This window comes from Xenopus laevis, chromosome 8L (genome assembly GCF_017654675.1).
Source record: "Xenopus laevis strain J_2021 chromosome 8L, Xenopus_laevis_v10.1, whole genome shotgun sequence".
Taxonomy (NCBI): domain Eukaryota; kingdom Metazoa; phylum Chordata; class Amphibia; order Anura; family Pipidae; genus Xenopus; species Xenopus laevis.
In genome coordinates, this window is record NC_054385.1 from 29,704,991 (window position 1) to 29,720,880 (window position 15,890).

The window sequence follows — 15,890 nt, forward strand, 5'->3', positions numbered from 1 at the left end:
CATTTAAGTCATGCCGACAGGTTGTCTTCCCCCCCCCTCAAAGGAATTGGGCTAAAGTCTGGTTTAGCTGTGTGACTTCAGAGGCAGCAGAGGAAGAATTCTAAGGGCACAACAAGATGTGAAGAAATGTGATGGGTGGAGGTGGGAAGAGCTTATCTTTATACACAATAGAGCTCCTCTCAAGTCTTGCTCTCTTCCACTTTCACCACTCTAGGCTTGATGGTCCCAGTCCTGGCCGGTTCATTGCACTCGCTGAGGGCTGCTCGGAAAGTTTGGGAGACCTCAGTCGCCTTTGTTGTCGTCAGGTCTGTGTTTTACCTGTTAAGATGGAAACGAAGAATGAAAATACAATATGCACAACTGCTGTAGTGGGTCCACGCTGAGCATGCAATCCTTTAGCCAACAGATGGAGCATCTGACAGATGAGAGGAGTCTCCTTTATCTGGAAGAGGTCACCTTGCCAACTAGGTGCCACAGTGTAATGACTTTAGGGATGACTGATCCCAAAGTCAATCTTCCAAGTCAGGCCTTTATTTTGGGAGGTGTTCAAATTATAGTTATTGACTTTGCTGATTCGTTTATAGCACAAGGCCAAATAGGAATTGTCTACAGGCCATGACAAGGGACATCTTACAGTCAAATAAAGGCAAGTTCACAGTTTTAATGAATATATTTGGAAGCACAAGTAGCAACAAGACAGAGGCAGCACAAAACAGGCATGCACGAAGCTCCTTTACAAAGCAGGAGTTACAGCTACTCTATCGACTGCTGGGTGACTTTCCACTGGGGCTAGCTGAACTTGGCCTTAACATGAAAGGCAACCATTTAAGAAGAGGCAAAGTGCAAAACCTTAACTAAGTGGCCCAGGTGCAGAGAGAGTAATGGAATAAATGGAGACTACTTGCTTTACCACTGGACAAACCACAGACACATGGCGCCATTATTAACAGTGTGTGCCATCAATCAACACCTCAATTCTGTCCGTATGACTTCCAAATGTTACGACACCATCTGCACCCTCGTTCTGCTTCTAAAGATAAAGCAATCAGGACAGTACCACCAGGCACTACTTGCCACAAAATAAAAAATCAGATGGCACACACTTCAGCAATTGTGCTAAATCTTTGGTGATTTATTGAGATCTTCACACAACATTTTGGAGGTGCAACCTCCTTTATCAAGGTGCTCTCATATGTGTAGGGTTGCCACCTTTTCTGGAAAAAAATACCAGCCTTCCTACATATTTATCTTTTTTCCCTATTAATAACATCTCAGAAGTAATACATTGTATTATAACATTATATAGTACCATCATTATACTACTGCTATTTAGCACAATTGCTGAAGTGTGTGCCATCTGATTTTTTATTTTGTATGAATATTGGAACCAATTTATGCAGCAAGGTTTCCAGATAGCACCACAATACGGAATTCACAGTCTTTTGAACAATTGTATTTTGGATACTACTTGCCACATACTGATCCTTATCTCATAGCTTTCTGCAGCAGTTAAAGGGTAAGCACGACTGCTTTATCCTGGTAGACAAGTCTATAGTGAATACAAAAAAATATAAGAATTAACTCTTGGCCTGTCTTTGTTGCCAGTCTAGCTACCTGCCTTAAACTAAAGCCCACAAGCAAGCAGGCTGCCATCATAGCCAGGCACATGCTGAAAGGCGGCGCTCAGGCAGCAGCCAATGAAATGGCCAAGTCACTATATGGAATGAGAGAGGCAGGACTTGATTATTATAAGAAAAGATGGGGAAAAGAAGTATTATTTATCCTAACCTACACAGCATGTTCCTCTAGATTGATTGTTCAGCAGGTTCCATGTCATAGAGCTGAAACTAGCACTTACAGGGTTATACACAAACATTGACAAGGTTTGACCTTACACACAGCAACCAATAAGCTGCCTGCTTTCTATATTCAAATGGCAGCAGACTAGTAAACACTGATTAACTTTGCTTTTATGTTCTGCATAACCCTTACTTGACCATCGGACACGGAAGCTTGGGACAGACTCTCTCGCGTGTTGCTGGAAGGAGGAGAGAGGGAAGGAAGGGGGTACAGAACGGAAGGAAGGGGGTACAGTATGGAAGGAAGGGGTACAATATGGAAGGAGGTGACAGAAGCACAGAAATTCACACTTCTGACTTGCCCAAAGCCACATTCAGCAACATGAGACTCTTACTTATAGGAGTGCTGTGCTTGCATGGCTGTCTGCATGTTCTGTTTGCCATCTGTAAAATGGAAGCTTTTCATCTCCATCTGGGAGGACTGGGGAGAAAAAAAAAGTTTGAACAACGGTTAAATAATATAATATTCAATCCATTTTCATGCTCTAGGAGTCACTGAGCTTCCAGGACAGTCTATCTTTGTGCCAAATTCCAATGACAAAGTTACCTCTCTGCTTGTCAGCACGGGAGTCTGCATTCTCTGAGGAGCCCCTACAGGCAGGTTTTGTGCTTGAGAAAGCTGAATGGACTGTGGCAAGATCATGGTTTGCTGTCCTGAACTGCATCGGGGCATCTGAAGTTGGGAGCCTGGCATTGGCATGAATAAACAGAAGGTGATAAACAAATTAAACCCAAATAAAACCAAATTCCAGGTCTTACACAGCCCGATGATGATCTTACCTGATTACATATGTGAGTCCATCATCTGGGAGGCCTGGTTATGCTGGTTTTCATACACCAGCTGCTGGCTTCCATTCAGGGGCTGATAAGGGGACGTGGCCTGGGTTGTGACCATGTCCAGTGTTTGCATGCCAGGGAAAGGGTTATATGGTGGCTTGAGGTCTATACCACGGATCAGTACCATGGCACTGGGCGGATGCATGTAGACCTGGGAGCCTGGGACCTGCAAATAAAAATAGATTCTTCAGTCAGGACTACATGTGATCTGAAACTGTGCAAAGGCAAAACCTAAACCCTTTCACTGCTTTGCTAGGTCAAATGAAGAAACGTCTAACTGCCATAGTCCCATGTTAAACCTGCAGTGCTTAATTAGGAAGAATGGAGATCTCCAAACGTCTCTGAGTTATTGTGAAAGATTTGCTGCATTTACCTGAACGGCTGTAAATTTCTTGCAACTGGAACATGGGGAGGCCGCCTCACAAACTAAGGTGAGCTTGAGCCTGCAGGGAGGTGTGCCTGCAGGGAATCTGCTGCGCGGCTGCAGCCTTTTGGGAAAAGCAAGGTAACATCAAACCCAAAAATGTAACATAACATATTAAACTGAATGTTTAATACATTCTGCTGGCCTCTAATTGTTTTTCTTTGGATGAGCCCTAAAGAGGCATCTAATGTGCCTCTCAGTATCTCAGTAATGAGATCTACTCAGAGATCCCTTCTGAGTATATAGTGAAGGGTCAGCAGGATCTATTGGAACATTACGGAGACCTGGACACAGAGAGGGTACTAGTATATTTTGGACAGACTTTTTTAATTGTGTCTACTGAAGACAACAGTGAGACATGCCTGCTGATACCCTTGCTGTTGAGGTTTGGTCTGCTGCACCAGACAAGGTACAGGGGTGGGATGTGGTTTCCTGGAACAATAAAGGCGACATTGTATAGTAAGTGCAAAATAACAGAACAGAAGATGAAAGACATAGCCAATGCTTAAAGGTGGGTCATTGCTCATAGATACAATGTGTCCTGTTCTATTTGGAAGCCCAACTGTCAGTCTCTCAATAACAGACTCTCCTCAGTCCCTTTCTAAATACATAGAGAAAGGTCAGCAGGATCTCTTGGAACATCCTGGAGACTAAGAATAACATTTCTTTATCTAGGACACGTTGCAAAGGATTGTAAAATAGAAGTTGGATCACTGGACACATCATATCAATACTGATGTCTATACAGCAAATTTAAACCCCCTGCCGTCAGGGCAACAACACAGATGTGGGCGTAAACGTTACAACATTGATTACATTCACACACAAACTTGGTCCACTGAGAGCAGAGTTCACAGTCAAGCTTCCCCCAAGGAACTTTTACTCTCTAGAAATATTCTTTTTGAACTGAAACGGCACGTTATGAAATGTGTACCTGGCATGGAGGCAGATGGTGCAACTGAAGCAATGGGCATGGGTGGCATTGACACATCTCCAAATGAGCTGTATTTGACTCCGGTGGAGGCTTCCACGCTAGACGGTGGCTGAATTCCTGAGCCAGGGCCTGCTGGTGAATTCTGCTCTGGCAAACTGGGTGAGTTTTCACAGGCTCTACAAGCAGTCTCCATCTACAGGACCAAGAAGAGAGATGTGGTTATGGTTGGTTCTAATGCAGGTTATGTTACCAATCATTAAAGGAGAACTTAACCCCCCTACAAGATCCCCCCCCCCATCTCTCCCATCCCGCACATTGAGTTAAAAAAAATGCCCCTCTTTGGAAACTTGAGCTAAGAACGCAGAGTTCCCTGGCGCCATCTTCTGTCCATTTGGATACTCTTCAGTCTCTTCGATGACAGAGACCCAGCAGTTGAATCGCTTCCTGACTAGCTCCAATTGCGCATTCCCCTGCAGGGTCAGTGTCGGCGGTGAGACACTCAGAGTATCCGAATGGACAGAAGATGGCACCTGGGAACTCCGCTGCACTGATCTGCTTTTTTATTTATTTTTTTCAAATAGGGGCACCATTCTACACAATACATTGTGTGGGGATGGAGAGGTGGGCCAAAGGGTAATTAAGGGGGGCTGTTGTACCTAAAGGGGCTTAGTTCTCCTTTAAGGCTAATGTTAGTTATACATTTACAACTGGAAAGAAGCTGGGCAGAGAGCAACCGACTGCTTCCTACACAGGGAGGACCAGCGAAAAGGAAGGCCTGGACTGCAGGGTCTGCTTCCCAGCCATTTTTTTTCCTTACCTGTCACCAGCAGGGGTCACAAGCCAGCATGCGGGAGGGAGGGCCCAGAAAGCAGCTACTGTACACTGGGAGTTGTTATTGCATGGAGTAGTTACTCATTTATGTACCATTTTTTCAGAACGATTGAAACACTTAGGAGTGCACATGTTATCACCCCTGGAGTTAACTGATACCTTTCAATCATTTGATTATTTGGTGAATAGAACTGTATCCCTCAATTGGTGGTCTGTGGTTGTGGCGCCTGGACCGCTTGCCTAACAATTTATCTATTATGTTTGATTATGTTTGATGCCCGTAAATGTACTTTAACTCTATTCATCTGCTGGTCACGTGATTGGGTTTTACTGGGGGTGATGGTACCCAATTCATTTGGCAATTTTCTACCCAGATTGTAACAGCCAAATTTTGCACTAGTTTTAACAGGGCAGTTATATTGGAATTATGGTGGGGAAAAAAACATGGGGAGACTTTGAACTTATTCTTTTTGTAAAAAAAGGCCTAAAATGTTTAATTTATTCTGCAGTATAGCAGCTGTGTCACACTTGCCCTTCTTATAACTAGTGCATCAACAGCATTCATCTATCAGTAGGAATCCCAGATAGTTACCCCTAGAGGCTCTCTACTGCCTTGTTCCTAAAATACCTATTCAGGAAATCAGGTATTTATAGCCTTGTTTATCATATGAGTATAACTCCAAGTGCAGGAGTGGGTTTTTGTTGATCCTCATGCACATTTCACCAATTTCCATTCAATGCTGCAGTTATATCACAGTAATTCATTTGGTGCCAACTTCTCGCAGTCCCTGACAGCTGATAGCATGCATTTTGCACTGGTATATATGTATATAGAGTGGGGTTTCCCAACTTTTTTTTTTACCCATGAGCCATATTCAACTGATAAAGAGTTGGGAAGCAACACAAGCATGAAAAAAGTACTGTGATTGGCTATTTGGTAGTCCCTACGTGGGCTGGCAGCCTACAGGCAGTAAACATGGTTTTTATTGAATTAGTTAATATGGAAAACCAGAGCTGGAAAACCATGTACCTTTTATTACATTACCCATCCAAGTGATCTAGAGGAAGAAGTGGTCATTTTGTTAGTAACTCTAATCATTAACTTATTACCCAGGGCCGGAAATCCTGTTCTGTGAAACTTGCACATGGGCAGTACAGAACTGGTGGGGAAACGTTTTGTAGTTCATGTTTGCCTACAGCATAGGGCAATGATCCCCAACCAGTGACTTTTTTTCATGCTTGTGTTGCTCCCCAACTTTTTTATATTTAAATGTGGCTCATGGGTAAAAGAAAGTTTGGGGACCCTGGGCGTAGGGGCATACCAAGCCAAAGCCCTGCTAAAAACTTTTCAAGGCTACTGAATTGTTCATGATAGAGGAGCAGTGGCTTGGGGAAAGATGTAAGAGATTAGAATCACAATTTAGCGAATTAGCACCAAAAGTGACTCTAGATTTATTTGCCTAATAACACCAAGCACTCAGTGCTTAGTAATAGTTAGGAATCTCCTAGATGATACTAAATTGTGCAAAACTATAGGTTCCATGCAGGATGCTGCCACTTTGCAGAGTGATTTGTATAAACTGGAAAACTGGGCAGCAAACTGGAAAATGAGGTTCAATGATGATAAATGCAAGGTTATGCACTTTGGCAAAAATAATATAAATGCAAGTTATACACTAAATGGCAGTGTGTTGGGAGTTTCCTTAAATGAGAAGGATCTAGGGGTCTTTGTAGATAACACGTTGTCTAATTCTGGCTACTAAAGCAAATAAAGTTCTGTCTTGCATAAAAAAGGGCATTAACTCAAGGGATGAAAACATAATTATGCCTCTTTATGGGTCCCTGGTAAGGCCTCATCTGGAGTATGCAGTTCAGTTTTGGACTCCAGTCCTTAAGAGGGATATAAATGAGCTGGAGAGGGTGCAGAGACGTGCAACTAAATTGGTTAGAGGGATGGAAGACTTAAATTATGAGGGGAGACTGTCAAGGTTGGGGTTGTTTTCTCTGGAAAAAAGGTGCTTGTGAGGGGACATGATTACACTTTACAAGTACATTAGAGGACATTATAGACAAATAGCAGGGGACCTTTTTATCCATAAAGTGGATCACTATACCAGAGGCCACCCCTTTAGACTAGAAGAAAAGAACTTTCATTTAAAGCAACATAGGTGGTTCTTCACAGTCAGGACAGTGAGTTGTGGAATGCACTGCCGGGTGATGTTGTGATGCTGATTCAGTTAATGCCTTTAAGAATGGCTTGGATGATTTTTTGGACAGACATAATATCAAAGGTTATTGTGATACTAAGCTCTATAGTTAGTATAGGTATGGGTATATAGAATTTAATTAAAAGTAGGGAGGGGTGTATGTATGGATGCTGGGTTTTCATTTGGAGGGGTTGAACTTGATGGACTTTGTCTTTTTTCAACCCAAGTTAACTATGTAACTATGCATTGCCCCATTTGAAGTTGAACATGACTTATGTCTTTTTTTCAGACTAACCTTTTACATAAAAACAAGACCACCAAGATGAATCTGAATTATAAATTGCCAAAATCTGCTACTATTTTGAGCTTCAGATGATAAGGGCCTCATTAACCATAAACATAACTGCACCCATTAAAGCCTAAACACAGAGCACATGAGTCCAGGGCAATGGTGTGTAAAGGCTGCACACTAATCATTGTGCCACATTCATAATCTGTAGCACGGGTATCCCTGTATTGAGAACTAGAACTTTAAGGGCTCTTACAGACGGGCGTTTTTACCTGCGCTCCCCTGCTGTTTTCTTCCGTTGCATTTTACCTGCGTGTCTGTGTGAGTACAGCCCCATTCAAAATAATTCAGTGCGTCTACTCCTGCGCTCCCTTGTGGCTGAACGGAAGAAAATGGAGCGCAGGTAAAAACGGCCGTCTGTAAGAGCCCTAAATGAAGCAGAGCTTGCAACTGCTGCAAAGCCCAAATGGTACAAGGGGTCCAGAAGAAAAAGAGTAACCAGTGAAACCATGACTGATAAGACATTTTTCATTACCATACAATCAAACCTTACAGGGGCCCAGTGGCATAACTAGATATTACTGGGCCTAAAAATGTCTGAAGGTTGATTTGTTTTGCTAGTATTTATTGAAATAGTATATTAATTAGGGCCCCTATACCTCCTGTGCCCCCCTGCAACTGCAGGGACTGCTTCTTCTATAGTTATGCCACTACAGGGGCCCTAATATGACTTTGCTGTAGAGACAATTAAATACTATTTAGGTCCTGTGCTGTATGTAACAAGCCTGAGTGATGTGCAAGCTAAAGGATAGTCCAGGGGCACCCACATAACACCCATTATTGGTGCAGCTCCTCCAAACTCATTCAGCACTTAATTCAGAGAATGGAGCAACTCTCAGGTCTCCATTATAAGAGCCAAATGAATTGTGTCTCAAGGCTCGGCCTTTTACTACACTTCTAATCTTTGCACCTTGCCCAAGACTTTGTAACTTTTAGTATGTTTATACAAAGGCCGATTCTCAGCAACCTTTTATTTGATCTCCATTATTTCTTATAGTTTATTAATAATTTGCCTTCTTCTTCTGACTCTTTCCAGCTTTCAAATAGGGGTCACTGACCCCATCTAAAGACAAATACTCTGTAAGGCTACAAATGTATTTTTATTGATACTTTTTATTACTCATCTTTCTATTCAGGCCCTTTCCTATTCATATTCCAGTCTCTTATTCAAATCAATGCACGGTTGCAAAGGTAATTTTGACCATAGCAACCAGATTGCTGAAATTGCAAACTGCAGAGCTGCTGAATAAAAGCAGAATAACTGTCTATTTACATCATACTAAAACTTAACACAAAGGTGAACAACCCCTTTAAATGCAACTTACTGTAAATATATCAAGTTGTGTGTGTGCAGTCTTTACAGCCAAGTGGCGGCTGATATTTGTATTACCAGAACCAAAATGATTTAAAAGTAAGACTCTTCATTTTTACTCTAATACAGCATGGGTTATTTTTCCATTACACTCAAAGTCAGGCCCTCATTTATATTGTCTGTAGTGATGTGCAGGTCAAGAAAAACCCAACCCACACCCGACCCTAACCTGCAAAATGATAGGACCCGCAAATGACCGGTTCCCACTAGTGATGGAATACTGGTATACTCAGGAGCGCAATGTTAAAATCTTAAGTGATACTCAGAGTTCCCTGTATAACTCAGCCTGCAGCCTTGTGCATTTATATGGTCACAGAACCCCTCAATGACTTCTAATATCCTTATAATTTACAGTAGGGGGAACATTATCCCTTATAATACATGATTGATACTCAAAGGGGCAAATTCAGCAGCGCTGCCTTCGCTCACATCGCAATACTTCGCCAGGCGTAACTTCGTCTGGACAACGCTAATTCACGAAGATCCGAAGTTGCGCACAGGGTACCGAACGCTGGCGAAGTTGCGCTAGCGAAAATACGCTCAGCAGTTCTAAGTTACTCTAGCGTTGGCTAATTTGCATACGGTGTGCAGTTAAAGTATAATGGCCGTATATGCTGCATCAAATACATTACACTACACAAGGCCAGGGAACCTTAATAAAATTATATAGAGTTATTATAATGCCCTACACATGTAAAAAGGAAAAGACGCCAGCGTTTTTTGGGACTTACGCCAGCGACCAATATAATACTGACCTGTTGCCTTCCCTTCATTGCCATTGAAGCTGTAGCAGCCAAGAGCTGTTGTTCCTTTTGCTTGTGTGTTGTTCCACTGTCTATACACTTACGGATTCTCTCCTTGGGCAAGGGTATCACACCAGGGTATTTGTGTTGGTGGAGTCCAGACCCTTTGGGTGAAGATCTCAGCAGGCCCAGCATTAAACTCTTGATTTTATGCCGAGGAATGCTGGGAGTGGTAGATTAGCAACAAGAGACAGGGCTGTAAGGGAAAGAAAAAGGGACTCACATTTGGGGGGGGCGGGGGTTGTCAGATATTTTCCCACAAACAACAAATGTGAGAGCTTGGCTTCTTGCTTTATCTTATGGACAAACTGCTGCACTCTGTAGGACCCAGGGATGCCTGACTTATGACATATGTTCTTACTGGAAACACACTGCAAAATCCATGAATAGCCTCACATACAGATCCACAGAAATGTACACAAATAACACACACATTATCTGTCTATATACATGTATATTTATATATTGTAATATGTATACAGAGAGAGTATTTATTGTTAACATATAGTCCCTTTGTGGCAATACCAGTTGTATAGTAAGTATTTTGGGGTAAATAAATAAGAACTTTACAGTCATTTTGGCCCATTCGTCCTGTCAGATTCTTTATTCAGATTCTCAATTGACCCCTCAGTTGCCAAATACTGCCCCATATTCTCTGCTGGATTGGGGGGTCAGGGCTGTGTTTGGGCCATAGCAGGACATTCACTCACTGATTTTCAGGTGCATAATGTTCCTAACATAGCAAACTAACACTGAGGTGATGGCCCTGCAATTGTTCTGTCCAGCGTCGGACTAAGGGATCCAGGGCTGCTGCTTTAGGGGCCCCCACACACAACTTCCCTGGGCCCCCGCACCAGCCATGATGCCGGCCTCCTTCCAAATCCAACCAGCCCTGACCTAGAGTCCCACGAGGGTCCATTTTCTTGAAACCCGTACATGACCTGTATCTGCAACCCGTCTTCGCAGCCCACAATTTGACCCCCATGTTCCTGCTACCCAACCGGCAATAGGCCAACTAACTTTCTGACCTGGGGGACACAAAGTGCTGTCACATTTGCCCGGAAGTGAAGTCACTCCGGTGCTGAATTGTCCCAAAAACCACAAGTGTGGGTGGGGGGGATCAAGCCCACACTTTGTTGGGTACCCAGCCGGAATACCCGCGGGCTGCCTGCATGGCCAAGGAATCAGCGACTTTTTGCCCGAAACCAAACCACTTTGCGGGTATTCCACAGGTACTCAACCCAATGCAGAACTCTACCCTTACCCATTGGGATATTTTTGGGATATTTTCTCTAATTTAGTTTTTACTCACAGCCCTTCAGACTCACAAGCCACATAAACTGGAGACTAATTGAGAGTCATTAGTATCCACAGCACCCTCAGTGAGCACACAGGCACGTGGCCCAAACATCACCCAACCAACCAGAACCACCTGGGGCAAACGGAACTGAAATAATTGCTCCCAACCAGTGTGCAAAACTGCTATTGATCAGTAACTCTGCTTTGTTGCATTTAGAGGGGGGGGGGGTAACACTTGCGTCTAAAGGTGACGTGTTCAGCTTTATCATCAGATATACAAGTAGAAACAACAGAATTCAACCTGTATCGGACGATTCAGCCGTAACAGTGGCCAATTGTTTTGGTGACTTCAAAGTTGCCTGAACAAAATTTTACCATACATGCACCGAATGTCTTACGAAACTTATCATCTGTGTGTCTATGCTATGGCTAACTTAAGGAAGCTGATCCAGCAGTTAGCCAGCAGTTGGTGGCCATACACGATAAGATCTGTTGAGGGCAACTCCCCTTGCCTTTTGAAAGGCGGGCGGATTTTGGAGCAAAATGCAAAATGACGCATTTCGGCACCAAAATCTGCGGAGTCTGCCTGATTAGCCTATGGTGCAAGGTGACTGCATGAGTCGGCTACATGGTGTTGGTGCCACATTGGCATGTGTGTGGCCTTTCATATCAGTCTGGGCTCACCAGCAGAACAGCAGCATAACCTTTAAATCTCTCCCTTTCTGGTCTGAGGCCTCATACTTAAAGGACACGAGAAGAAATGTAAACCCCCATCTAAGCTCTTTCACAATTCACACTATTTTTGTTTCCTAGTTTAAAAGAGGTTCGTTTTTACACTGCTTGTATAATGAAATTGAAACAACGCCGCCACCTGCTGGTCATCAGCCGAACCTTAGACTGCAGAAAATTGTTAGTAAGAAGAGGAAAAGTCTTGTGATGTTGCTCTGCTGGGAAAATGGAGCCGAGTTAATAGAGGAATCATCTGCTGTTTTTCTGGTCGGTATAAAGCAGAGCAACATCACAAGATTTACTGTCGGCTGAAAGGAACATCGGGGTATTGCAGGTTGGCTTCTTACAGATAACACTACACGTCATCTGTATCTCTCTCGATAGACAGATAGGCAAGCGGTAGATAGATAGATAGACAGGAAGAGATAGATAAGATATAGAAAGACAGACTGGTAGAGATAGATGGATTCAATATAGATAGATAGACAGACAGACAGACAGAGATAGATGGATATATAGACAGACAGACAGAGGCAGATTGCTTATTACAGTTAGACAGTGCATCTGGTACTACTGTTCATAATTTCAAGGAAAAATCACCCGGAGCAGAGTCCCTCTTGGGAATGGTTGACACTGGAGGCCACTCATAAGACCATAATAAATTTTTTGCGGCTGTTGCAACCCATAGCAGCCTGTCAGCAGTAGTAAGACTAATGAAAGCAAACTTCTGGTAGTACAATTTGCTTCATATTTGCAAAGTCCACTTCCCATGGAGCAAATAATGGAGGGCACCACACTACTCTATATAACTGAAGTAGAACATAGTAACATAGTAAGTTAGGTTGAAAAAAAGACATGTACAACGTTCAACCTTTAAAGTCTATAGATATCCTGCCTAACTGCTAGTTGATCCAGAGGAAGACAAAGAACTCCATCTGAAGCCTCTCCAATTTGCCTCAGAGAGGGGAAAATTCCTTCCTGACTCCAAAATGGCAATGGGACCAGTCCCTGGATCAACTTGTACTATGAGCTATCTCCCATATCCCTGTATTCCCTCACTTGCTAAACACCATCCAACCCCTTCTTGAAGCTATCTAATGTATCAGCCTGTGCAACTAATTCAGGGAGACAATTCCACATCTTCACAGCTCTCACTGTAAAAAAAACCCTTCCGAATATTAAGGCAGAACCTCCTTTCTTCTAATCGGAATGGGTGACCTCACATCAGCTGGAAAGACCTTCTGGTAAATAAGCATTAGATTATTATAAGATTCCCTGATTTATTTATACATAGTTAGATTATCCCCTAAGAGCCTCTTCTCCAGCGTGAACATCCCCAACTTGGCCAGTCTTTCCTCATAGCTAAGATTTTCCATATCTTTTACCAGCTTAGTTGTCCTTCTCTGTACCCTCTCTAATACAATAATGTCCTGTTTGAGTGATGGAGACCAAACCTGTACGGCACATTCTAGATGGGGCCTTACCAGTGCTCTATAAAGTGGAAGAATGACCCCCTCCTCCCGTGAATCTATGCCCCTTTTAATACAACTCAAGACCTTATTTTCCCTTGATACTGCTGACTTGCATTGCTTGCTACAGCCAAGTTTATTAACTCCAAGATCCTTTTCCACAATGGATTTGCCTAGTGCAGTCCCATTAAGGGTATAAGTGGATATTTTTACATCCCAGGTGCATGACTTTACATTTATCAACATTGAATTTCATTTGCCACTTAGCTGCCCAGATTGCCAGTTTGTCAAGATCGTGTTGCAAGGATGTCACATCCTGGATGGAATTAAATTGGGCTGCATAGTTTTGTGTCATCTGCAAACACGGATACATGCAAGGTTTCCCAACAACAAGGATCTTTGAGTGCAAGTTCTGTAACTTGCCTGCTGTATAGCATTGGCTCTATGGTGGGTGTCTGTAAAGTCAGAAAATAGTGAGTGCTAGTTGTGCTACTGGCAGAGATTATGTGCTGGTTCATGTCACTGTTCTGTTATTCTGGGTTATGATTTAATATAACACCATGAGGGATGTGGTGGTTTAGTGTGTGCAGTTGCTGACTGGTTTATGTATGACGTGGCACAGATGACTGGGTAACATCCATTAACCTGGATTAAGTGGCACTAGTATCATCCTCCAGAATGTGGGTTAGACCAAGCGCTGGCACAAGGGTGCTTCTAGCAGCTGGTCAACGCCACATCATGGGTTAGACAAAGTGCTGGGGATTTTTTTATGTGTTTTGTGTACAAATTGTAGCCAAATATTCAGCCTTTAAAACAGGGAGTTACTTATAGATGTATGTTAATTGGCTGGGTCTTAAAAGATCCTTGCTTTTTTACTTAAGGGGAAGTTCACCAGTGTCTTATTACTCAGTCACACAGTTTTCTGGGTGACTTGATTTTAAATGCACTACAAACTTAGAATGTTAATAGCGTAGGTAGTAGTGATGTGCGGGCCGACCCGAGGCCGGCGGGTCAGGCAGGTTCGGGCTGACCCCTGGACAAATTGTGCGGGTTGCTGGCCGAGCTCTTCTCCTGCTCTCCCTGCCCTAGTACTGCCGGCTTCCGGCGCCGGAATTAATAGACTTCCGCCTGCCCCTTTTGTGACGTCACTGCGGGGCGGGTCTGTAAATAAAGGGGAGCAGCGGGCCTGGGTCGAGAAATTCTCAGCCCGCACATCACTAGTAGGAGGGTAATTATTCAACATGTGTATGTTTGTTGGCTGGGGATGAACATTTCCCTGCTTTCTCACTAGAGCTTCTGAGTTAAGGGTAATGTTGGTCTTGCTACCTAATCATGTTGGTTGCTGAGGGACTTTAAATGCACTACAAAATTAGAATGCTCACAAATATAGTGTAGGATTCACGTACAATGAGGGGCCTTGACTTGGCACGTGAGCTTACATATTTTAGGCAAAGTGTGGTACACACCTCATTTTTTGTAATAATTATTTTTAAAGGCAAACTGTGCACTAGCAATTTTTCTTTGTGTACAAATATTGCCTTTTTATCATTTATAGCAGCTCTAGAATGTGCTGGCGTTTTTTTTTCTTTGTTATTAGTGTAATGGTAAGTCATCTGCTTTATTTCCCGCTCCTATGTTACTACCACCTGTGTCCTTCTCTGGTTTTATGTCACATGCACCAATTGGACACAATTTCCTACAATGGTACCTCACACATACGGTGTCAGCCAATGGAAATAGCTTAAATGTAATCTCACACATGCCATTACTGCTGAGGGGTGGATATGGAGGGGGAGATTTTGGCTAAAGAAATTAACAGCTGTGCATTTTTTGGCCCGAATCCACCCCATATAAACATTGGCATGACATGTCAGTGCTGCTGCAAAAAGGGCGAAAAAAAAACTTACGATATAAAAAAACCCCATAGAAATAGACTTTGTTTAACCCAGGTTTATTGACTCGGGGCTGGGCATGCAAAGCAAGAACACTAATTGCACTCAGATCACAATTCTGTAGCTGCAACTATATATAATAATGTATCGCCCCTCTTCAGCGTGAACTAACCAAACTTATTCCTGGGAGACAGGAGGGACTGTAAAAGAAACACAAACCGGCCCTAGGATGTTTTATGGGGTGGCAGTGACTTGGCTGGGGGCTCTGGATTACAGTCTATGATATGGAAGCAGAAAGCAGACTGATAGCATTAGAGAGAGGATAGAAGAGAAGACCAGAGTGCTGGAAATAATAGATGTATAAAAAATGACTGGTGCCAAGAGCCCATCTTAAAAAAAAAGTGATTTTTGCCACTGCTATGCACGTCACAGGAACCACTCCATGAAAACAACAGACAGGCGCTGATGGGGATGCTTTGGGAGGATCCATGGCTGACTCAGTCGTCCTTCTTGTCCTTTGGTCCATCTGCCTGCGCCTATGGGGAAACACAGGGACAAACACTGATTTAGGCTGAACCTTCAAGGGCATTGGAAATCTGTGTTAGCAAAAGGTCTCTCTCCTAATCCAGGATCTCCATACCTCTCTTTTGGGAAGTTCAGTGACTGCTGTCTTCCCTATCATTCTTCCAAGTAGCTGGCTACATATTTGTAATGCACAGAGATTTGTATGGGGGGGGGGAGGAGGAGATGTCTATAGTAACACTAATGAATTGTACAGTTTGTGAATCATCATTGGGCATATAGGCTACGTTTGATACCCGAGCCCTAGGCTATTGTTACAAAATGCGTTTCTTACCCTATGTTTGTTATTACAGGCATGAATAG

General features: G+C 43.1%; 1 protein-coding gene, 1 long non-coding RNA gene and 2 other non-coding genes across 5 annotated transcripts in view; 1 reads left to right on the forward strand and 3 right to left on the reverse strand.

Annotated features, from left to right (window-relative positions):
- The window catches only part of LOC121396962, a 338,181-nt gene that overhangs the window by 78,973 nt on the left and 243,318 nt on the right, over nt 1-15,890 (forward strand). The gene's annotated exons all lie outside the window — the stretch shown is intronic.
- Nucleotides 148-4,339, reverse strand: LOC121396964. Its single transcript, XR_005963282.1, has 4 exons — nt 2,640-4,339; nt 2,407-2,546; nt 2,195-2,280; nt 148-318 (listed from the first exon to the last, which is right to left on the reverse strand). It is a non-coding gene; the product is annotated as an uncharacterized LOC121396964 (long non-coding RNA).
- On the reverse strand, nt 3,323-3,403 carry LOC121397453. The gene has a single exon (XR_005963678.1). It is a non-coding gene; the product is annotated as a small nucleolar RNA SNORD62 (small nucleolar RNA).
- LOC121397450 lies at nt 3,690-3,770 on the reverse strand. Its single transcript, XR_005963675.1, has one exon. It is a non-coding gene; the product is annotated as a small nucleolar RNA SNORD62 (small nucleolar RNA).